A 23,224-nucleotide genomic window follows, 5' to 3' on the forward strand; every position below is an offset into this window, starting at 1 on the left:
GCCCACATGCTGGCCCGCTCCTCGCTATTTCGGGGTGCTGCGGACGCCTCCACAACAACACCTAATAGCAAAGAAACTATTGGTACGTTTAGGGATGTAACCGAAAATCTGAAGAAAGACCGGAGGATATATGCGCTACCGGATAGATTCCTGAGTAAAAAGTAATCGTGCGACCGGAAAAGACTCTAAGCTCGAAATTACTTCTCGCCCATGTGGATGAGTTGGACGGGTGCCAGAGGGCGGAAGAGGGACGGTGCAGAAACCGAAATTTGTAGTTTCTGCGGCCACGTGGCAACATTAAATCACATAATATAGAGATGCGTTCGTGCCTCAACGTGCAACCCGATTAAAACTAGCGATGAATGGGAGACTAAGCTATGAAGCTCTGACGAAAAAACTCAGCGCTTCGCCGTCCGCCTGGCGGCCGAGGCTGAAGACCTCTTCTCCTAGGCGGGGTCGGATGTCCCCCGGCCGCGGTGCGACAGGCTTCCTCCCTGGACGCCTGCATGCGGTCCCGGAGGTGCCTGCCGCGCCATATTCGGCGGAAATAAATGTTCTTCCTCCTCCTCTGCGCGCAGACCACTCCAGTTTTTCACCGTTTCCGGGCAGTCCCGGCAAGTTCCGACGTTGAATTATTACCGAAAAACGCAGACTCTCACAAGCTACTCTGTGGTCTGTGTTTGAGCAGAAATTGACCATTTGTTTGCGCACGAGAATTTTTTACAACCCACACAGATAAATACAGAACACCCTGTACATGAAAGACCACGCAACATAATAACATTTGATGTGGAAGGCTGAAATCGGCCCCCTTTGCTGAGTTGGTTGAGCACTGCGTGCCACATGCGTACGTTGTCGGTTCGGACGCCATTAGTGGCTTGTGGCGGTCGTTTCTTCTACTTTTGATATCTTTCTGTTAAAGAATTAATGCAGTGTTAATTTTCTGCTGATCAACACCAAAACGAAAAGAACATTCTCGTATGCTTTCCTGGACACGACTGTTGACTTCTTTCAAATTGCAACATTCCTGAACATTGTTGTGGCGCCGTCTCCTGGCCGAACAGCCTTAACCGCTATCCTGGCTAGCTTAGTCATGGTGGCGGGTAGTGCGTCGTCGTCGTCTCTTCTTCGGGTTCCGCTCGCGAGTTCGCTGCTGCCTTGCGCTGCTCTGTAAAACGTGACCTGGCTGTCCCGACTGTATAGCCGTGACATATTTGGTGGAGCCGGCTGGGTAACGTCCCATGTACACTGACTCTGAGGACACCTTTGAAGCCAGCTCTCAGTGCGTGGACACAACCCCCGTCCACAAAGCGAGCCGCCGCCTGCGAGGCCTTCAGCCAGAGTTCAGCGGCCTGACAAAACCGGCAAGAGATATGACATCAACCACTGGTAGCCAGACCACTCAACGTTTTGGAGCTGACACTCCGTTCGTACTGCACGCGCCCCGGTCACCGCCGACGTTCCACGGAGACAGGTTTGAAGACGTTGAAGATTGGTTGGCCAGTTTAGACCGCGTGGCAGCCTTCAACCAGTGGGACGGTGAGCGCAAGTTGAGGAACGTTTACTTCGCACTAGAGGACTCGGCAAAGATCTGGTTCGAGAACCACGAGACCTCTTTTGACACCTGGGAGGTTTTTCGTCGCGAGCTGCTGGCGACATTCGGCACCAGTGAACGAAAAGAGAAGGCGGAAGTCGCTCTGCACTCGAGGTCGCAGCAGCCAAATGAGAGCGTCAACATGTTCGTTGAGGACATGATGCGCCTCCTCAGTCGAGCCGACCCTGCTATGGCTGAGCCAAAGAATGTGCGGCACCTGATGCGGGGCGTTAAGGAGCAGATGTTTGCTGGACTTGACCGCGACCCTCCAAGGACAGTGGCCGATTTTACGAAGGAGGCCGTGAGCATGCAACGCTCATTGCAGGAACGCGGTGCGCAGTAGGGCCGGCAGGCTAGTATGGCAGCCGCTCAAATCTGCACGCCGACGACGGTGCCTCCTGAAGATATTCGAGAGCTTGTATGGAGCATCGTTCGCGAAGAACTCGCGAAACTCCGCTTCGAAGCTCCACAGGCCAGCGTCGCCGCCCTGTCGGACGTGGTACGGGATGAATCCGTCGAGTGGAGCAGCCAGCACCAGTTGTTCCGGAGCCGCTAAACTACATCATGACCTACAGCGAGGCACTTCGATGGCCTGCGGCAGTGGCACAAGCTTTTTCACCTGTGCCGACTGTGCATTACTCACGTCCAACTGTGCCTACCACCGTGACGCAAGAATTCCGGCCCGCCATGCGTAAAGCGGACATGTGGCGAACGTCGAGGAACCGGCCACTCTGCTACCACTGCGGTGAGCCCGGCCACATCCTGCGCCACTGCCCCTACCGTCGGATGGGTTTAAGGGGTTTTGCTTCAGACGCTCCTCGACCACGCTACGGCGAGCGACCCCAGGAGATTGAACAGTACCTGACGTCCAACCTGCAGGCTCAGACCGTGCCGCGATGCCAGTCTCGATCCCGATCGCCAAGGAGATTCTCTTCTCCTAACCGCCCGTCGACCTCTGGTGAATTCATAAGCAGGTCCCCACGGCGGGAAAACTGAAGACGGCATCCTCTGGGGGTAGGGCCGCCGCAGCTAGGAAGAGACAAGAGCCTCTACTCGACGATTTGCAGCCACGACGAGCCCACCGACGAAGAGCCAGCAGTTGGCTTCTACGGAAATGCCAGTAACCGCCGATAACTGTGAAGTAACCGCACTGGTAGATACCGGCGCTGATTTCTCTGTGATAAGCACCCGGCTAGCGACGACCCTCAGAAAGGTTTTGACACTTTGGACTGGGCCACAGATCCGCACAGCTGGCGGCCATGTTGTGACGCCGACCGGCATTTGCACCTTGCGAATTCAGATCCGCAGCGTCACTTTCCCCGGCTGCTTTGCTGTGCTTCCTGAGTGCTCTAAAGACCTGATTCTCGGTTTGGATTTCCTACAGGAATATGAGGCAATCATAGATTTAAGGAGCTGATCGTCTCGTTTGCCGCACACCGTACTGTTGGCGACGAACCCCAGCAACGCAGGACTAAGTTGCGAGTCTGCGATGATGACGTGGTGATTCCGTCGAGAACCACCATGTTAGTAACTGTGGAGTGCGATGACAGCGCCGGCGCTCGTGGCACCGCTGAAGCCAACATGTCACTGCTCCTGGGTGGGCAAGTGTGTGTAGCTCGCAGGCTTATAGAACTGAACAATAAGCGAGCCGACTACTGATAACAAATTTCGGTTGTGAACCCCAACGTTTAGCGGCCAACACAACGATTGCTTATTTTGAAGAACTCAGGGAATGCGCCGGAGAGTACGCGTTGACGGGGACTACGAAGTCAGTAGAATCAACGAATGCTCCGGTTAAACTCGACGTGAACCCGAATATTCTGCCTAGTCAAAAACGCAACCTGCAGAATGGCATTGACTCTTTCCGCGACTGTTTTGCTGACGCCTCCAGAGTTAGACAAACGCCGATAACAAAACATCGAATTATAGTTGATGAAAACCAGAGACCATTACGCCAGTCGCCGTACCGGGTATCTTCAAAGGAACGGGATGCAATTCGAAGGCAAGTTCAAGAAATGCTCCAGGACGACGTGATCCAGCCATTGAAGAGCCCGTGGGCATCGCCTGTGGTCCTAGTTGCAAAGAAAGATGGGACTATACGGTTTTGTGTTGATTACCGACGTCTGAACAAAGTAACTAAGAAAGACGTTTATCCTTTCCCGCGCATTGATGACTCCCTAGACCGCCTGCGCCACGCCAAATACTTTTCATCACTCGATTTACGCAGCGGCTACTGGCAAATAGAGGTGGACGAACGTGACCGGGAGAAGACCGCATTTATTACCCCGGACGGTTTGTACGAATTTAGGGTGCTCCCCTTCGGTCTATGCTCAGCTCCGGCAACTTTCCAACGGATGATGGACACTGTGCTTTCTGGCCTCAAATGGCAGTCCTGTCTCGTGTACCTGGATGATGTCATCTTCTCCGACACTTTCGAAGAACACCTCAGCCGCTTACGCGCTGTTTTCGAAGCTATCCGTTCAGCTGGTCTCTCCCTTATGCCCGAAAAATGTCACTTCGCTTTACAGGAGCTGAAGCTTTTGGGCCGCATTGTGAGCGACAAGGGCGTTAGCCCAGACCCCGACAAGACTGCTGCCGTCGCTTCTTTTTCCGATTCCTGATGAAAAGCGAAGTGTGCGCCGTTTTCTGGGTCTCTGCGCCTACTATCGACGCTTTGTGAAGAACTTCTCCCGAATAGCTGAGCCCCTTACCCGCCTCACCAAAGATAACGAACCGCTCTTCTGGTGTCGGGAGCAACAACATGTCTTCGAAGAGCTACGCACGCGTCTTCAAAGTACACCCATACTTCGGCACTTCGATGAGGCAGCTGACACAGAACTGCACACAGACGCGAGTAACGTTGGCCTTGGTGCGGTACTTGTACAGTGGCAGGATGGTGTCGAACGCGTAATCGCTTACGCAAGCCGCGCGTTATCACGGTCTGAGGTGAACTATTCCACCACCGAAAAAGTATGTTTAGCTATTGTGTGGACGGTAACGAAATTTCTACCCTATTTGTATGGCCGTCCTTTCCGAATGGTGAGCGACCACCACTCGCTGCGTTGGTTGGCAAATCTCAAGGATCCCTCAGGGCGACTCGCACGCTGGAGCCTCCGACTGCAAGAATTTGATGTCACCATCGTGTATAAATCAGGGCAAAAGCACAGTGATGCTGATTGTTTGTCCCGTGCCAGAACCGCGGACCTCGACGACGATTCCCTTTTCCTTGGGGTCATATCCGCGTCCGCCCTGGCTCACCGCCAACGAGACGACATTGAATTACGGTCCCTGATTGAATATCTCGAATGAAGCGCTCAGACTCCGCCCCGCATCTTTTCACGCGGCCTGTCATCATTCTGTTTACGGGAGGGCATCCTGTACAAAAAGAACTATAGGTCGACGGAGGCTCCCTATCTGCTCGTTATCCCTAATGCCTTTCGCGATGAAGTCTTGCAGGCGTGCCACGATGATCCTTCCTCTAGTCACCTTGGTTGCTCCCGAAAGTTGGCACGCATACGGCAAAAGTATTACTGACCCAAGCTCGCGGAGGTTGTGAAACGCTACGTCCGAACTTGCCGCGAGTGTCAACGTCGCAAGACGTCGTCGACTAAACCGGCCGGACTATTGCAGCCTATTGATCCACCACAAGTTCCTTTCTACCAAGTCGACATGGATTTACTCGGCCCCTTTCCGGGGTCTTCGCTGGGTAACCGGTACATAGTGGTCGCCACCGACTACCTCAGTCGATACTGTGAGACGAAAGCTCTTCCCCGTAGAACCGCTGCGGAAATTGCCGCCTTCTTCATGCACAACATCGTGCTTCGTCATGGCGCACCCACGGTCGTTATAAAAGGAAAGGCATTTACTTCGGCGCTGACACAGGAAGTTATGCGACTCAGAGGCACGAGTCAACGACGAACAACAGCTTATCACCACCAAACTAATGGACTCACTGAGCGCCTAATAAGACGACCGCCGACATGATTTCCATGTATGTCGACGACGAACACCGCAACTGGGATGCAGTACTCCCTTATGTTACATTCGCATATAACACCGCGCTGCAAGAGACTATTCACTTCACACTGTTTCGCTTAGTCCATGGTAGCGAGGCCATGACAATACTCGACGCAATGCTACTTCCTGGTAGTGACAACTCCACTGTCGCGGAGGCCGACCGCTTTGTTCACGAAGCCGAGGCCGCCCGCCAACTTGCTCGGCAGCATATCCGGCATCAACAAGAAAAAGACGCTCGCCGTTACAACCATCGCCACAGAGATATCACTTACCAGTCCGGAGAACATGTTTGGGTGTGGAGCCCAGTCCGTCAACGAGGGCGCTCTGAAAAGCTTCTTCGGCGGTACTTTGGCCCCTATAAAATGTTACGCCAACTCGGCGAAGTAAACTATGAAGTTCTGCCTCAAGGAACTGTTCGTTCCTCTGGACGACCAACGTCCGAAGTTGTGCATGTCGCCCGAATGAAGCCTTACCACGCCCGCTAGACGCTCTCTCTCTCCACTAAGCTCTTCACCGTGCGCACCCGTCGAGATGGTAAATCGGCCAGCCCGCCTCATGGAATTCGGCAATGTCAACGTTCATCCCACACTTGCCGTGCTGTTCAACCACAATACGCTGCAGCTTGAATATTTCGTCGGACAGAGTACCCACTCTTCAGTGTCGGGAACGCTGAACGACTGCGTGCTGCTCCCACTGGAAGTAGCCAATGTCCAGACGACTGAGAGCGCAAAGGTCATAGCATTCTCCATCCTGACCGCCCATATGCTCCAGCTATCCGCATCTATGATGATTGTCTTAGTGCCTCTCCCTCCTCGCGTACGAGATCAAGACGGCCGAGAAAGCGGATTCCGCACCCGTCGCCGATAACTACTATATGCACCAGGACTACTACGCCTCTGCAAGGGCACTTCATGATCAGCGGATGTTCGTGCCCCAACAGCCTGTGCCCGGGGAAGCGGCTGCCGGTCCACACGCCCTGCTGTGCCGAGGGCGGCGCTTTCCAGAGGGGGGGAGCAATGCCACATTCCTGAACATTCTCGTGGCGCCGTCTCCTGGCCGAACTGCCTTAACCGCTATCCTGGCTAGCCTTAGCCATGGTGGCGGACAGTGCTACTTCGTCGTCTCTTCTTCGGGTTCCGCTCGGGAGTTCGCTGCTGCCTGGCGCTGCTCTGTAAAACGTGACCTGGCTGTCTCGACTGTATAGCCGTGACAATATTATGTCCTAACGAGTAACTCAGTTGCATTCCCTTGCTTCCTGAGAGCTTAACGACCGCCTCGGTTCTGGCAGTCTTGATTCCATACGTAGGATAAGATCTTCTCACACAACTGCACCCCTAGCTGTGTAATGAAGCTGCAGGTGGCACTCGCGGTATCAGGATGTGCCGCGTCAGACGCTATGGTGGCAGGCGGCGCTGGTAAAGGATACTCAAGCATAGATTACACGAAACATGAACCAAATTCTGGGCTGAAGGGCGGAAAGGTGCCGTCATAGCTTAGTTGGTGGAGCAACAACCACAAGATGAAGTGGCCGTGAATTCGGAATCCACAAGCGGCGTGTGGTTGCTTTTCTTGCACTCTGTAATCGACTAGCTTTATATTTATTGTAGTCGATCAAAAAATATTGCTCTATGATTTCCTTCTCTTCAGTGGCTGTTGGCGTGTTCCTTATGTACCCTGTGACGCGCCCCTCATTTATTTCGCTACCCTTGTTTACTAAGCCGCTCAACGAACGCTTTTTTTGGGGGTTGTATGCCTATATACGGCACCCGTACGCTGCACTCAGCGTCTACAGTTTGCGCTCGTCGCTTATGATACTACCTTGGACAACTACTTTGTAGACAGCGTTGAGTTTCTGACACGAGCATTGATAAAGACTACTGTAGCTAAAATGCTTCTGCAAAAAGTTTGAACTGATTTTTTGTGTTCGGATCCACTGCGGTCCTCCTCATACAAATGTTGCACTTCACGCAGTTGAGGAGCTGCCGATCGAACCATTCTTTTTCTCCTACAGTTTACACTGGCGAGTATTTTTTTAAAGGAAATGCCCAATTTAAAGCTTCCTCTTAGATTTTCCTTGCAGATAACATTAAAAATTGGACCTGCGTTTCTAAATATACACCTCCTGCTTGTTAAGCGACACCATAGCCCGCTTTTAACATGACTTCCAATTTCACTTTAGAATTTCATAAGCAGGATTGCTTGTGATTGCTTATAAGCAGAAATCAATAAGCAGAATTGGTCTGCGATGGCTCGACTGTAGAGGAATCGGGAAATCGGCCGCTATCAGTCGGTAGTGGTGCCGCTACGAGCCACGGGTCTTCCCGACAGGAGTTTTGGTGGCACTATGACTCATCTCTGCAGCGCATATAAAAAACACGAACAGAGGGAGAGTAGACTCCACTGACGCTGGACTCCAACTGGATTTACTCCACAAAAATAGGCATTTGTGCACAACATGCGCTGCTGGTGTCCCTTGTGCCCAAACGCCTTTCAGGAGCAGGTTGTTTTAACAGAGTAAAAACAATCAAAGTTTACGTTTCCGACAACTCACGGTCATTCATCGACATCTGCGTGTTTTTAATCCATTTTACGAGGCTGACGTGACGGACAAGTTTCCTGCAGGTAAACAATATCTTTTCTCCCGAGTGCAACACAAGGGTCTCGGATTTATACAGTCCACCTGTCGACTTCACAAGTCGGCGTGGTATACAGCATGTCTATCGTCGGTGGCAAACGTTACATCAGCCAGAATGGGCGGTGCATCAATGAATGTCTGCAAAAGCATCGCTGGCAGTTGGTTCGCTATTTAGTTGAGGTCAATTAGCGAACCACATTTGCCGTTGCTCCCCCAAGCCAGCATGTAAAGTGTTTTTGAAGCGAACATGCATGTTGGGATAGTTCAGCAGGTTGAAAAGCCGGGAAATTTTTGAAGCCCTCTTTATCCACCGAGTAAAATATATATCTATCAGTGACCCTTCTGCTGCACTCGTTATCAAAGAAATAGGTTATCTGAAGGCAAACTTACGTAAAAAGAAGGAAAAATGCGCATATGTGAAATTACTAACCTGAGATGTCGGAAACGCAATGTTGTTTGTTTTCGCCCTTTGATATTATCCTCTTCCTGAAAACTATTCGCACGTTAGGGGTCACCAGCGATATTGTCTATCCATGCCTACTTTTTGTGGAATGAAATCGAGTTAAGCCTGTGGCGTCTACACTCCCGGTGTGTTTTATGTGCGCTCGTGAGATTAATCATAATGTTAAAAATCGCCAACTAGCGCAGCTGTCTACCCTTAACGCTGCTTTGCTTGTAGATGTCTGTAGTAAAGCGGACGCTTGCCAAGTTGGTATTGATTCATCATGAGCGAAACAGAGCACAATTTGACGAAAGAACACCAGCGCTGGTGGCAATGTCTTACATCCTGGTGTTCGTGTTTCATTAAATTGTGCGCTCATTTTGTCATTATCAGTCGATAACACCTTGCCCAAACATCTGCTCAACTACAGTCAGCCCTGGTGGTCTCTTATTTCTTGTTCTTTGTGTTTCGTCAAACTGTGCGTATTTTTTTCTTCGTGGCAAATCAATACTAATATTCCCAAACGTCTGCTCTATTGCAGTCCGCGCCGGCAGTACCTTACTTCTTTTTCTCTGTGCCTCGTGAAATTCTGCGCTGCTGTTGTCATCATAGTAGATATCTCCCACGCTTACCACTGACTGCGGCAGTGCTGATGAATGGGGCGGACAGTCAGTGATACATATGAAGAGGAATATTGTCTTTTAACCGAACGGAACATATTAACACGGTTGATAAAGTCAGACACAAACAAAGGGATGATATGGAAGCCCAGCGCTTGAAACTAAACTTTGCTTCTGGGAGGAACTGGGAGACATACTGAAAGAGACAGGGCCAGATTTTGATCACAAGTTTAACAAAACAGCTTGTGTTTGTTACAAAAAAAAAAGACTCGGCATGCTTACTCCATGAGGTCGAAGAAGGTGCTGTACTGCATGGGATTAAGTGGAGCCACACCCAGGGCCATGTAGGTCTGGCGTGTGCTGATCTGCCTCGACCAAAAGTTGCTGTCGATTATCTGAAGAGCGAAAAGGGAAAATAAGACAGGAGGTGAAGTGCACACGTATATAAGTTCTACTGCAATCACTATTCACAGCAGTAAACGCTACAGTTCCTTAGGCTTCGTCATAAGGTGCGTCGCTTCCCGCACCTCCGGTCTACCTGACCCGCAACCTTCAATGTGTCCGTCTTGTGCTAGTTCCGAAGCAGCAAGCGTCTACCCTTGCATCCACCTTGACGGGAACGGAAGCAATTATTTTACAGAAAGTGGCAACACTACCTCGTATGGGCAGCTGTCTAAATCCCTCTGCTTTTCAAAAACACCCTTCATTCCAAATATATTTAGATTGAAAGGTTCTACTGAGAGTGTGCTCACTTGTTTAGGGTGCATGCGAACAGAAAACTGCATATACTCTTGCCGGCTATTCATGCAAGCTGCCAAACATATAGCTTTTCTACGGTTGCAGACATGAAGAAAAAAACAAACTCTGCCAACCCCTGCTACCGTGGGAAGAGCAGTTGAACGCAGTACACTAACAAAAACTGACTTCTTGAAATGGAAAAAAAAATTAACGCGCTCCCCAATCCCTCCTTGAGAGTGCGCGCAATGGCTAAGATTACAGCTGCTGAAAAGAGCGTAGTTGCATAAAGTATTCTGTAGGCCGGAGCCAGACTTTTTATAAGAGAGCGAACAGGCTCCAGCCGAAATAGCGATAATAAACGTCACTTGATTCCTTAAAATTATAAATTTAAGGTTTGTAAGGGCTCAACGTCCTAAAGTAACTCAGGCTCTGAGGGATGCCGCTGTGAAGGGCTCTCGAAATTTAGACCACCTACGTTCACGGATATTGCCCAGTACACGGGCATCTTGTATTTCGCCTCTTCCGAAATGCGACCGCCGCGTACGGGATCGAACCCGCGTCTATCGGGTTAGCAGCCGAGCGCCATAACCATTCAGCCACCGCGGCGGCAAAGTGTGTCACGTAGTGGTGACGGCAGTTCGGGCAGTGAGTGCAGCGAAAAGTTCCTCTAAAAGGAAACAATTGATTGGGGCTGCCCTGCGCCCACAACGGAGTGAATTACTCGGCGGAGAACGCAACAAGCATGCTCGGAGGCCGTCGAACGGAGTTCCTACAGCTTTTGCAGAGCTCAATTTCAAGCCTTCGAGTTAAGGGAACCAAAGGGAACTACAACAACCTTGAAAAATGTGAAGCGGCTGCTCGTTGCCGCTATCACTCGAGATAAGTCTGGTCACATCTCGCGTCAGAAACAAGATGACAAAGACGCCTGCCGGCGGATTTGAGCGTGAACGAACAAATTAATAAAATGCGCGGTGTGTGTGCGTGTGTGTGTGTGCGTGTGCGTGTGTGCGTGTTTGTGTAAGCGTGTGCGTGTGGCTGTGCGCGCGCGCGCGCGCGCGCGCGCGTGTGTGTGTGTGTGTGTGTGTGTGTGTGTGTGTGTGTGTGTGTGTGTGTGTGTGTGTGTGTGTGTGTGTGTGTGTGTGTGTGTGTGTGTGTGTGTGTGTGTGTGTGTGTGTGTGTGTGTGTGTGTGTGCGTGTGTGTAGCGGAAAGCAGACAGGGGAGGCGGAATGAGGCGCTCATTAGACATATGAGAGAAGCCAATAGCCACAGAAACCAAGGAACACAGGTAATATTTTTTTTAATACAGGTATTTATTTTCTGGTGTTGATCAAAGGAGAATATTACTGATTAAGTTATCGCTTAAAGGTAATTTATTAGAAAAGCAGAAGAAAAAGCAACCACATGCCGCCGGTGGGAAAGAAACCACGACCACCGAATTATTCGCCCGGTGCTCTACCGACTGATCTACCGTAACGGCTGTCAATCTTCTGCTTTCGGGGGTACTTATGTTTACATGTGACCTAACCTTGAGAGTGACAGAAGCCAACAGCCACAGAAACCAAGGGGCACAGGGGATTTTTTTTTATTAATTTATTTATTTTGTGGTGTTGATCAATTTAGAATATTACTGAATATGTCATCGCTTAAAGCTAATTGATTAGAAAAGCAGAAGAAAAAACAACCACATGCCGTCGGTGGGATCCGAACCTACGACTTCCGAATTACGCGTCCGGTGCTCTACCTCTGAGCTACGGCGACGGCTGTCAAACCTTCTGCTTTCGGGGGTATTTATGCTTACAAGAGCCTAACCTTGAGAGCGTTCATCAGCGCCACCCACGTTCATAAGCGGCGGACGTAGAACGTCCTGAGTTACCGCAGGTGTGACGTAGAACGTCATCGAACGGAGAGGGTGGAAGCTGCGTGAGAACCCTCTTATGCTTCCTATGGCGTCAAGGCTGCCAGAGCCCAGGCCCTCGCTAAGCAATTAAGCAACCAAGGGAAGAGGAATGAGGGGCTCGTTATAAATATGACAGAAGCCAACAGCCACAGAAACCAAGGGGCACAGGGGATTTTTTTTTTTAATTTATTTATTTTGTCGTGTTAATCAATTTAGAATATTACTGAATATGTTATCGCGTAAAGCTAATTGATTAGAAAAGCAGAAGAAAAAACAACCACATGCCGCCGGTGGGATCTGAACCCACGACCTCCGAATTACGCGTCCGGTGCTCTACCTCTGAGCTACGGCGACGGCTGTCAAACCTTCTGCTTTCGGGGGTATTTATGTTTACAAGTAGCCTAACCTTGAGAGTGTTCATCAGCGCCACCCACGTTCATAAGCGGCGGACGTAGAACGTCCTGAGTTACCGCAGGTGTGACGTAGAACGTCAACGAACAGAGAGGGTGGAAGCTGCGTGAGAACCCTCTTATGCTTCCTATGGCGTCAAGGCTGCCAGAGCCCAGGCCCTCGCTAAGCAATTAAGCAAACAAGGGAAGAGGAATGAGGGGCTCGTTATAAATATGACTGAAGCCAACAGCCACAGAAAGCAAGGGGCACAGGGGATTTTTTTTTAATTTATTTATTTTGTGGTGTTGATCGATCTAGAATATTACTGAATACGTTATCGCTTAAAGCTAATTGATTAGAAAAGCAGAAGAAAAAACAACCAAATGCCGCCGGTGGGATCCGAACCCACGACCGCCACCCACGTTCATAAGCGGCGGACGTAGTACATCCTGAGTTACCGCTGGAGTGATGTGGAACGTCATCGAACGGCGAGAGTGGATGCTGTGTGAGAACCCTCTTATGCTTCCTATGGCATCAAGGCCACCAGAGCCGAGGCACTCGTTAAGCAATCAAGCAGACAAGGGAAGAGAATGAGGGGCTCGTTATACATATGAGAGAAGCCAACAACCACAGAAACCAAGGTACACAGGGGATTTTATTTAATGCATTTATTTTTTTTGTGGTGTTGATCACTAGAGAATATTACTGAATAAGTTGTAGCTTAAATATAATTGATTAGAAAAGCAGAAGAAAAAACAACTACATGCCGGCGGTGGGAACCGATCCCATGACCTCCGAATTACGCGCCCACCAATTATATTCAATATAATCAATCGATTATAATCAAGAGCGCTACAAAACGGCGATCAATTGAATAAAATTCAAATCCGCTTTACTTTTTTTAATCTCAGAGCGCAACGTTAATTTCGAAATTAAAGGCCGCCAGCATGAAGGCGAACCCAGTTTTGGAATTTCTGAATCAGCATTGTGGTTCTAAATATCCCCGTCAAAATACGGTTTTCTAAGCTCGTTCAGTTGGCTTTCCCGCTTAGTACATTCGTAAAAGTCCGCCTCTGGCTTCTTTAATACAGTAAACAGGCACAAGTAGACGATGAAACGTTATTTCGACGATATTATAAGTAGCGACTGAGTTTTTAAACGTGCAAGGCGGGAAAGCACATTCAGAGAGCTTATTAAAGCGCAGTTTCGGAATCGATATTTTGATCTGTAATGCCGGTGTACAACATTATAAAAATGCGATTTCCATCGATGTTTACGTACGACAATTCAGCTGTATAATCTTGGGCATATATGCACAAATATGAAAACTTGGAAACTTTTCTTTATTTAATTAATCGCCTTTTATTGAAGCTCTATCAGGTAGATAAGGTTTGCCTCGCAGTTGCTATCCAACTATTCGCAAAATGAAAATCTTTAAACGCCAAAAAATATCTTCCGGTATAACATACTACTGACGTGCTTACTGCAATTGGACCACATACTTCCGGAATATAAATAAAAAGCCCAGCAATAATTTTGCTGTGATACGCCGTCAATATTTGCCAACACAACAGCAGGAGTTTTCTTGGCTAGGAAAACAGCAGATGCATTCTGCTGGCACACAGGCATTTTGCGTGCACCTTTATCACGTTTAGCGCTTTCCTGATGTGCGTGGTCGTGGCGTAGTGGAGGTACGCGTTGAGGAACCCGAAGTGCGTTATCCCCTGCACCCAGAGGGAGTCCAGGCCCGCGACGAAAGGCGGCGTTGAGGACTCCTGCTCGATGGTGTCGTCCCTGAAGAGAACAAGGAATTTATATGCATCAATCTAATGACAACGATGATGCACTTTTGACATAAGAACTACTTGAAATTTGGCCGTTTCCACTGAGTATCCATCGGTGTGGCGTTTTTTATGACTGGCGGCGACGAAGACGAGAAATCGTCCTTCCAGTTTGATCTGATTCCTCCACGGAAACACAATTGCGGTGTTATAAATTACGTTCTATTTTTGTTTTCGTGGGATATGTAGTTCAGTAAGCGGGCTTAGAGGGCGCTGTGAAATTCTGTGTTTCTTATGATGGTGCGTTATATCACACCCATCGTTCTTACTTGCCAAATGTGTCTCAGGCGAGAGGGTATTGTACTCAGAGGGATAAAGGCACCGCAGAAAGGGTTTTGAAAATTGGGCTGCAACGGGTTATACACAGCAAGCCGCAGAGGAGCATGTTAAGCGTTCGTGGACATTCAGCAACTTGCGGCATTTGTTTGCAAGCAGCAGCAAAATTGCGTAACTCCACGGGGATATTTTAAACTTGCAATTTTTAAAAACAGAGCGACCCGAGAGATTTTGCACGCAGATGATACTTATAAGGACCGGTTCTTCCTCTTCGCTGGGAAATCCTATAAAATTCTTTCTGCGCTCACACCAGCTCTTTCCGACGGCCATAGAAAATAGATTGGGTTTGTCGAAAATGCGAAATTCCTGCGGCGATTTTAAGTGTTTAGTGTCACATTGTGCTAGCCCCACAAATTAAAATGTTTGTCTCGATTTTATTCGCTTGGCTGCCCTTGAGTTAATGCTTCCCATGAAAGGTGCTTCAACAATTTTCTTAAATTTACCATCACATTTGGCGTATTTATATAAATTATATCGCTGTGCTTAATTCGCTCACATAATGGATTAACACACTGGGCGGCTGATAGCACTTCAACGCTATTCTTATTGTAATTATGTTACTTTGCCCCATAGGCAGAGCCTTACCTTCACTTCCTGTCTCACCCTGCGCAATCTCACACTCGAGACAAAAGTCGTATTAGAAGACCGTGGCTTGCGCACGTTCACATTTGCTTCGCTTAACATTTAAATAGGCTGCATCAACGGTCCAGGAGGCAAAAATTCGCGGCGCCTAGTAATGCCGACTGAAGTGCTGAAATACTAGAAGTACAAAAAAGTTCTTCAAACAGGAAGTGCTGGTAGGCTCGGTACGAAAATCAGAAGTATCTGTATTTTGTACCGATTGTCGTCGCGATCCATCGTTTTATCCGCTTCAGATAGGCAGGTTTCGCCTCTCAAACGGCTGCCATTGCTTGATATGTGCCAGCACTGACTTCCGAGCTGCACGCTGCCGCTGATGAAGAAATTTCCCTCGTGGTTGCGGCGCTCGGCTGCTAACTCGAAAGGCGCGGGTGCGATGCCGGCCGCGGCGGCCGAATTTCGATGAAGGCGAATTTCTAAAGGACCCAGTACTGTGCGATGTCAGCGCACGTTGAAGAACCCCAAGTGGTAGAAATTTCCGGAGCCCTTCACTACGGCGTCTCTCATAGCCTGAGTTGCTTTGGAACGTTAAACCGCAATAAACCAAACCAACCTTCCATTATAAATCTTGAGTTGCTTCTTTGTATCACCTTATACTTGAAATGGAGTCGCGCACCCTTAGGGAACCAAGTTTTATTCTTCCTCTAATTTTATTTGTTGTAATTTGTTAGCTTTCAGACGAACGTGTTAGCGTTAAGGCTACCGTTCAGCGCAGAACCCGGCAGTGCCGACGGCGCGCCAGGAAATGCAGACTGCTCGTACACATAACGACGTCAGACGTGAACAGGTGGATCACATTGTGAATATAAGGTCGCAACATGATTTACGTGAATAAACTCTCGGGCAGATAGGAATCAAACCCCTGTTCCTTGGATCCAGATTAACACACGCTGCCCGTGTAGGCCACCCTGGTACTTCGTTCGAACTGGTCAAAGGGAGGCCTTGTTTGCATGACCGGCAGTCTTTATTTTAGGAAGGTGATATACGAAGATGACGAGAGGCCGCTGAAGGCAGCTCTTAACACTCCCTCGCGCCACACCCTTAAGGCGGTTTGAAGTGTCCTGTAATATTTACTTTATCCACCCATGTTCACCGAATCCTCCTTCCATCTTCATTTTTTTTTTCGTGCCTTCCAGTTTTGTCATGCACCATCCCGACCAGCCGGGATTCCACGAGACCCTTGACGTCATGTGGACGGGTCTGCATAATTTTGACCACCTGGGATTAATTAACGTGAAATGACATCGCACAGCAGGTGGGTCTCTATCATATAGCCTCTACCAGGATCACACGCGCGGTTTTCTAGTCAGCAGCCGAGCACAATAAGCACTGTGCCACCACGGTGGCCAAGATAATGGCATTTGAAGAATATGTACAGTTCTGTTGCTATGGTTTCCTTTATTAAGGCGGAAGCCTTTAATGTCTCATCGTTGTAAGCAGCAGTTATCGACAGAAAATGTCACGCTTTTCAATTGGTGGAAACGGTCGTGACGTCACAGTGCGCGAATTTCAAACGGGGCCAATTGCACTTTGGCTAGTAACCATACAACCAAGTGAAGGGATCGTAAAGTGATGCTCCAAGTAAGTGGGACTGAGCTTAGTTAATTGCTTAATTACCCAATTAGCCTAATTAGCTTTACTAGTCAGGCCATATAAATATATAAAAGCGATTAAGAAATTGGTCGAGCTCAGGAATCGAACCCCGGTCTTCGGCGTGAGAGACGAGCACGCATCCACTCCGCCATGCCAGCTCGATGGTTTGGAATGAACAAAGGCGCGTCTAGTGAATACGGTGTCTTCACTCACTCTCATCCTCCTCCATTCTCTTCCGGCGAGGTTTAGGTGTCCACCGACAAATGAGAGACAGATACATTTCCTTTCCTCAAAAACCAATTTACCGACGAGCGAGGCGTAGAACCGAATGGGCGATGGCGTTCTATGGACTCCTTGGCAGCGTTGCAAGACGCTGTCGCGTTCCACTCTTAGGGGCGAAGCTTAACATCTTAACCACACATCAGTGACCACACTTTAGGTCAAAAAAGTGCCCCCCTGAATTTTGACGGGTGTCCACCGAGATATGTGAGACAGTTACTGCGTAATTTCCTTTCCTCAAATACAATTTTCATTTTCTTCATTACGGCTCCTCTTTATCTATCTTCTTTCACTCCCACCTCCCTTCCTCTACGGTGCGGTTCAGTTGTCCACCGAGATGACAGAGAATTACTGCGCCATTTCCTTTCCTCAAAAAGCGTTGCGTTCAAAGGACAAGGCATCGCGCCGAACGGGTGGTGGCGTTCCGTGGACTCCCTGGCAGCGCTACAACGCGCTGTCGCGTTCCACTCCTAAAGGCGAAGCTTAAGCGTAATTAATTAGCAGTTAATTAGTATTCAGGCATTAATCAGTAATTAACAATTAATTAGTGATGTGCCATCACTTAGTAATTAGTACTCAAATATATGTGACGCCACCAGTGCCACAGAAAGAGCGAAGGTGGTGCGGAAAACGCTTCCGCCTCTACCCACTTTAGACAGTCAAAGTGCCCCCTGAATTTTTTTGATTGGTTAATTGTAGACCGAAATATTTTTATCCTTGCGATTATGAACTTTTTCCCAGATGCATTCCTGCATTGCGTTTGAAACTAAGCCTGCAGCAGCCTTGCGACTAACAGCATCAGCGAATAAAATAGAGTGAACAAAGTCTGGAGGAAACGTTGCAAAATGCGGCTAAGAAATTTTGAGGCAGGTTTTCGCAAGTTATTTCAGCGTAATTTTTCCGGACGCATTTCCGGACGCATTCTACTACATGTGATGCGGGAGGAGTAGATATTGCAGGAGGGAGTTTCAGCGTCTACTAACCGGCTGAAGAGGATGACATCGACGTTGAAGTGAAAGTAAGACGCTACGTTTCGTTCCTTGTTGAAGGGAAGGGAACAGAACGTGAACCGACGTGAACAGATAGTGCTCTCGCTTCTTGGTTAGAGTGCAGTAAGTGAGGTTTGGTATTTCCTTTTTGCATTTCTTAGCGTTTGGTTCGCTTGACCAACTATCGTGATCGCGCAAGCCATTAAGGCCGCAGACTGAAAACCCATAATCCGCCGCGCAGGAGCGGGCATTAAAACCGGACCATTACTCTTCTCTTGGACTCGAACGTGCAGACGACCGACTTGTACGGAAACATCCCTAAAAGGTTATGTCGTGTAGTTGCGCTCACGTCGTCAGCACGGCCTTCTTCGAAAGGCTTATACTCCGTTTATTATTTCGGCAGTAATACTGCCAAAGCTAGCGCATCTCTTCGTGTTGGGTTCTTCTGCACCGCAAATTTAGTTCGTCGACGTCCGTAATAGAGACAAGCGCGTTTCGTTGTCAGTAAAGCTGACATACCGCGACTGGAAACGTCCTACACTTAGTTTTTTGTTGTTTCCACGTTGTTATCCTGCCACGCACCCCCGAGACCTCAAGAATGCGACATGCGATGAGTGATATGCGGCGCAGTGATACACGGTCTACAAGCCTATTCGCTCTTACTATATTGCGCAAAAGTAGTTCGTCATCAGTGAAAAGAAAATCCAGATGATTCAATAATTTAGCACCTGCCTGCCTTGTCCTTAATTTACAATGCCAAGCATACTATTTGTACTCCTCGGTATGTCCGAGGTGACCTTCGAGAAGTAAAAATGATTCGCGGCGGAGCGGTATCATTTTGCTGGAGCAATACTTGCTTAGCTTCCATAAACTTGCATGCTAAATGTGAAACAGAGTACAGAAAGGTACTATCGGCATTAAATGAAATGCGAACAGCGATGCGCGTGGCCAAGAGTACAGTTTGCGCCGTCTACCCTTCATCAAAGATAGGAGCGCTCCTCCGATTTGCGATGGTCTGGCTTCTGTTTTAGTGGAGACTGGCTTTCTCTCTTTGCCACTGGAGTGCCACATGCATTCTTTCCACCAATCGCAAATTCCACGGCGCGGTATCGCAGGCGACTCCAGATGTGACCCTTGTGAGAGAAGCAAGCGCTCTTAACTCCTTGGACTACAACGCTTTGATTTCGCTAAGACAATCGCCGTGTTATCATCGTCTTGTTGTGGCCTTTCCAGAAACCTTTGTTTATGGCAGCGGCACTTGCGAGTGTACGATCCGAAGGAGAGCGCCTCTTTTTTAATTATAGCCACGCTGCTGCCCATCGTGGCGGTCATGAGGCAATGAGGATGCGGGAAGGCTTAGAAACTTCCCCTCGGACACATACTATAGCGGCTGACAGACATGGATCAACACCTTCTCACCGTGGCAGCTGCAGCAGACTCAGCCAACATTATACGGCTCGTGTAGTAAAGGACAATTTTCAGCAGTGCGGAAGGACGTCTACTATTAGACGTCGTCTGCAGGAGGATACTCTGCGTAGCTGGGCACGCCGTCGCTGGAGCAGGCGGAAGCAGAAGCAGGTAGGAACGCAAGACCAATGTTTGCGCGACACCACGCATCATGGATTAGGGAGGACTGGCGCTGCGTGATCTTTTCTGCCTATGGGGCAGAAACGTGGAAGCTAAGAAAGACGGTTTACCTTAAGTTAAGGACAGCGCAGCGAACTATGGAATAAAAACGATAGGTGTAACGTTGTGAGATCGGAGGCGGGCGGAGTGGGTGAGAGAAAAAACGCCGGTTATTGGCATGGTAGTTGAAATCAAGAGGAGGAAATGGGCTTGGGCAGGGCATGTAATGCGAAGGAAAGATAACCGGTGCTCGTTAAGGGTAACGGAGTGGATTCTAAGAGAAGCAGAAAGTAGCAGGGGGCGGCAGAAAGTTATGTGGGCGGAGGAGACTACGAAGTTTGCGAGGATACGGTGGCCGCATCTGGCAAAGGACAGTGTTAATGGAGAAACATGGGAGAGGCCTTTGGCCGCAGTGGGAGTAGTCAGGCTGATGATGATGATCTTTTCCAAGGAGTCGACGTTTTCATTCGTTGGGAACGGCGTCAGCGGATTGTAGAGCCGAGAACATAAGCTGCGTCTTCCCTGCCATGTGCCCATGTCGACCCTGCTATATTGGAGGCAGGGCTTTGAGGGCCGCCATACAATCAGGGTGAGAACGCCTAAGCGGTTGTCTGGCTTTACGACAGAATTCTTCGAAAAGTGGCAGCTGTAGTGGCCACTGGAGGCGATTTCGCCGCGTACTGAAGGCTGAAGCAAGACGGCGAGCTGTACGTTTGGTGGGTGTCTGGATTGCTCTTTCCTTCCGAGATCACCAAATACTGATGCTTCGTCAGGCAGCTGCACATTACGACCCCATCGACGCCTCGGCAGGGCTTCCCTGAGTGTGGATCGGAAGTCTGGTGCTGAAGCTTCGCAAATTGTTGCCGTTACCCTTTCTAGTGTTTTTTTTTTTTTAATTTCCCCGCACGGAAAAAGTACAGGCTTCTGCGCACTTTTGGTTTCATGTACAAATTACGCGAACGGCAACGCCATAGCGCGATCTCTAGCCTCTTAACTTATGCAACCAGATTCACCTTTCTTTGTTCACATCGCAACCAGACGCTGGTAACTCGGCGATGATAGAATCAAAATCAAAGCGGTACAGGCCTGCGAGCAACGAACGCTCGCTTGGTCCACGGGGGCCACAGCCGATGCTCCCGTTGCGATCGGTGTAATAGATACAAGTGGCCCTCCAGTAGCAAATCGAGAAACGCAGCGTCAAAGTAAACAAAAGCAAGACTATCGTAAACCGCCTGAGCGCCCCAATCTGTGATCATGATTGGTAGATGGCGGAAACTGTACTTTTGGCCACGTGCACCACTGTCCGCATTTTATTTAACGCCGATAGTACTCGGAGCAAGCAACGATATTAAATGCCTGTAGAGTTTGTTATAGATTTTCCTTTCAATACGAGGATGAAGTCGCAACACTCAAACACTCAAACACAGCGTATCATTTCATAACGCATAACAAGAGCGCGAATCCCTATTGCGCTTCAGCTAATTTGAGATATTTTCACATTGATCAGCTGAGGCTTACAGATGATGGAACAGGCAATCAAACCGGAATAAAAGACTTGCTAGTGAACGCCATCATCCCATCTTTTTGTTCCTTAAGCCGACATCGGAACTAAAGCCGGTGAGCAGGGAAGTATTCTAAGATATGTTATCAATCTACCAAGAAAGAAATGAAGTCTTGTCATACTAAGCTAGCCTCTTCACACACTGCTATGAACTGTTTTAAGCTTATTATATGAGGCGTGCTAAGTATGTACCCTTTTCCGTTATCATACTCCTTTCACAGCTGGCTGCTCATCGAGTTTTTCTAGCTTTAGTTTGCACTCCAAAACAGAAAGAGAATTAACCACTTTTTATCGTGACGTCTCACCTTGTGTGCTGTGAAATGCTGCGACAGCCTGCACATGTCAGAATAGCGTTAACCTATCTTCAACTCAACACCTCAGCAGCATCGCTTTCTTAGCGTGGAATGCGTCGTCGGGAAGGCGGTTTCTGAAGGACTACCTGTTTGCGTGCTTTGAATGTGAAAGCATTGTCTCATGTGTCGCGAGGTTCATTAAATATTCCTTCCTTTCTAATGACAAACCTACTCATTAGCTTTCCGTCGCAAGGAAACAAATATACTAGTTTCACCTTTATTTCCAAACAAGAAATGTAGTTTAGTGGCCTATGAGTTGCGCGTGTGCCTCCCAATCTCATGGTCCTTGATTAAATTTCCTGCAAGCTCGGAAAAAAATTCATTTTTCTTTGCTGCAGAGGTCACTACTTTATGGTCTACTGCTTACTTCATGCGAGAGCATGGTGGCGTCTATGACGACGTTCATGTCATGGACGGCGACGGACCGCGGCTTTTGTGTTAATGGGACATCTAATCCTTTCGCATACAAAAAAAAACGGAGATTATTGAGCAGCACCTGATACTCCCAAAAGATGTCGTTAAACTAGTTGTTGTAAGACCAAAGCTTTGCGTCAGGGCAACCGTTCCTGAATATTCGGCCAACTACGTTTCGAAAAGACACGCTGGTCAAGGCTCCTAGTTATGATTGTTACCCTTTGCATTAAGACTACCCTCTCCTTTTCCATGCAGTCAGGTCATGCCGCGTGTGTCGGAAAGCGAGTCTGTCGCTCGCCATCACGAGACGCTCACTCGATGGCGAAGGACATGCCGAATTGGGTGACGCCGCCTCTGCTCGCCCAGTTCAGGAAGCCTCTAGCGTTGACCTCCAAGCTGCCGATCCCCGATGTGAGCCGGTTTTTGCCTTCCGCGTAGAGGGAGTCGAAGAAGACAATGGTGCACAAACCGTCGGGGGGCAGCCGAGTGTTGAAGTCCAGTGATAATCCCATGGTACACACCAGAGGGTGCACCGGCACAGGACGCTTCGCTGTGAAGGAAACGTGGCCTTCATTGCGGCAAGAACTTGCAGCGTACTCAGCAATATGTATAAGCTCAGCTCTCTTTACTCGCCGCACTTCTCAGAGCTCTGCTGCCTGATGACAACTACTGATGCATTGAGCTGGCACCAAGCACGGATTATATTATCGAAAGGCTGAACTGAGACGTGACTGATGGGCAGAGGGCGCGAGGCACTGGGTACATCCACAAATCCTAAAGAGTTGCTATCGCGTAGCCGAAGAATACTTTCTAGTTCTCAGGCCAACCGGGAAGGTATTATGTCACTGCAACGGCGCCATACCGCCGCAAGAATATAGCACTTCCTTTGGTTACTTCCTGTCATCTATGACCGGGTAATTTCCGATTACATATGTTTACCTCATTTTATAAGCACATGGACTCGCGCTACCGGTAAGGTCAGCACGAGCGCGTTCAGTTCAGCTGTTTCTCGCACCTCTCGCAGCGCAACTTTTGTGAGTCTTTACACTCTCACCGACGACGGGAAACAGTTGCATGGCCTTGTTTCTTTGGCATGTACAGAAACAGTCGCGAGTAATCGTATCGGTTTCACTTGGAGGCGTACGTCAACTCTACGAGAGCATAGCAGCCCAAGGTAAATATAGGCTGATTTGCTACGCAGCGCCCCGCTTGAGCGTCTGAGGTGCGCTTTGATATCAGTAATTACCGAATTACAAGCA

The 23,224-nt window shown here is 48.9% G+C and overlaps 1 pseudogene; it reads right to left on the minus strand.

The window, feature by feature from the left end:
- LOC149369506 (uncharacterized) overlaps nucleotides 1-23,224 on the minus strand; it is a 65,007-nt pseudogene that overhangs the window by 26,705 nt on the left and 15,078 nt on the right.

Source organism: Amblyomma mixtum, chromosome 1, assembly GCF_055824585.1.
Source record: "Amblyomma mixtum isolate Tamu chromosome 1, ASM5582458v1, whole genome shotgun sequence".
Lineage (NCBI taxonomy): Eukaryota > Metazoa > Arthropoda > Arachnida > Ixodida > Ixodidae > Amblyomma > Amblyomma mixtum.